Below are 1,573 nucleotides of genomic sequence, written 5' to 3' on the forward strand. Positions count from 1 at the left end.
CTGTGTCTCCTCCCAATCTCCCATGCATCCCCAACTTCCTTGCCAGCGTGGCAGTACGGAAAGCGGCAAAGGCCTTGACTCTGTGTAAACTCCGCTCAGCAACAACAAAAACATCTCTGCATTATCAACTCTGTGCTCTGCACAAAACCCAAACATAGCCCCATACTAGCCTCTGTGAAGAAAGTTAACTCTACTTCAGCTCAAACCAGCACAAACACCCAGTTACTTGAGACTCATTGTACAAAGTCTGTCCCTACATCAATCAGCTTCTCCCAAACAACTCCTTCCCTTCACCTCTGAAGTAGCTGTAAGCAAATTAACTTCAGAACCAAAGTCAATTTAGCTTCATCAATGCAATATTGTGCCTACAGTAAACAAGTTCTGCTGAGAGTGTTTCCTAGATGGAGCATGATATTAACCAGGTGAGTCCAATTCCACATACTCAGAACACATCCTGGACAGCTCTCAGTCAAGCCTGCTACTCAGCTTTCACACCTTGTTATTTACTTGGCCAGGACCTCTCTGTTTACAGTCCTCTTGATGAAGGAGCTCCCATGATTCCAGTTTGTCCAATGTTTTGCTCCACCCTCATTCCAGAGAGTTCACTGAATGCCTCAGCCTTCTGCACATGATGGCCCAATGTGCTCCTTTTAAGGCAATTGATACTTGTGCTCCTGTGACATACTGTCAAGCTTCCCTTGCCAATAATCTGTATGTGACGAAAAACCCCAAAGCCTTCAAAAGCTGCATATTCTGCTTATTGATTGAACAGGCAACAATACCATTCTTTAAGAGACACATCCTCTGGGCTACTGTCATGCAGCCCTGGCACAAAACCAGAACACCACCCTTGAAGCATTTATAGGCCTAATTCACCATTTAACAACTCTTTGCCTCCTTATAATATGTCCCCATGTTTATCCTTGTTGAATGATGACCATGTAGTTGATGCTGTGTGAGTCCAAGACTGCACCAAAAGCTTTAACCTGCAGAGTATCTTCATGGTCAAGTCTTCTTACTAGAAGAGACATTCTGAAAGCCTGGGAGAGTCAGTATGCACAGGAGGATGGCTATAAGGGCAGATCTCTTTGCCATGCACCATGGTTAATGCTCTCCTGGAGGTTTTAGAACAGCCTTGTCAGACCTCTTCCCACTGGAATGTGCACATTGCTCATATAACAAGGTGATAGAGATTGTGCTAGACTAAACACAGATTTGTAAGACTCTTCATTTCATGAAGTGCTAATAATATTCCTCAAACTTACAAAACACAGGCTTGACAATTAATTTCAAAATATGTCTGAAAATAGTGCACAATTTTTAGCAAACAATCTGAGCTACAAAAAAAAAAAAAAAGCAGATGTCATCTGATAAAACACCATATTATGCTTTTGATTTTTATAATTTTGGAGGAGAAATTTTGTTTCGGAATTAGTTGCATGATATGACTCCTTCACTGGGGTTTTCATTTTTGGAAAACTACGTGTTCAAAGCCAGGTCTAGTGATGTCCCCACCCCCAGCAGCAGGTGGACTAGGTGTTCTTTAAAGGTCCCTTCCAAGTCAAACTATTCT

Source organism: Acanthisitta chloris, unplaced genomic scaffold (genome assembly GCF_000695815.1).
Source record: "Acanthisitta chloris isolate BGI_N310 unplaced genomic scaffold, ASM69581v1 scaffold1070, whole genome shotgun sequence".
NCBI lineage: Eukaryota > Metazoa > Chordata > Aves > Passeriformes > Acanthisittidae > Acanthisitta > Acanthisitta chloris.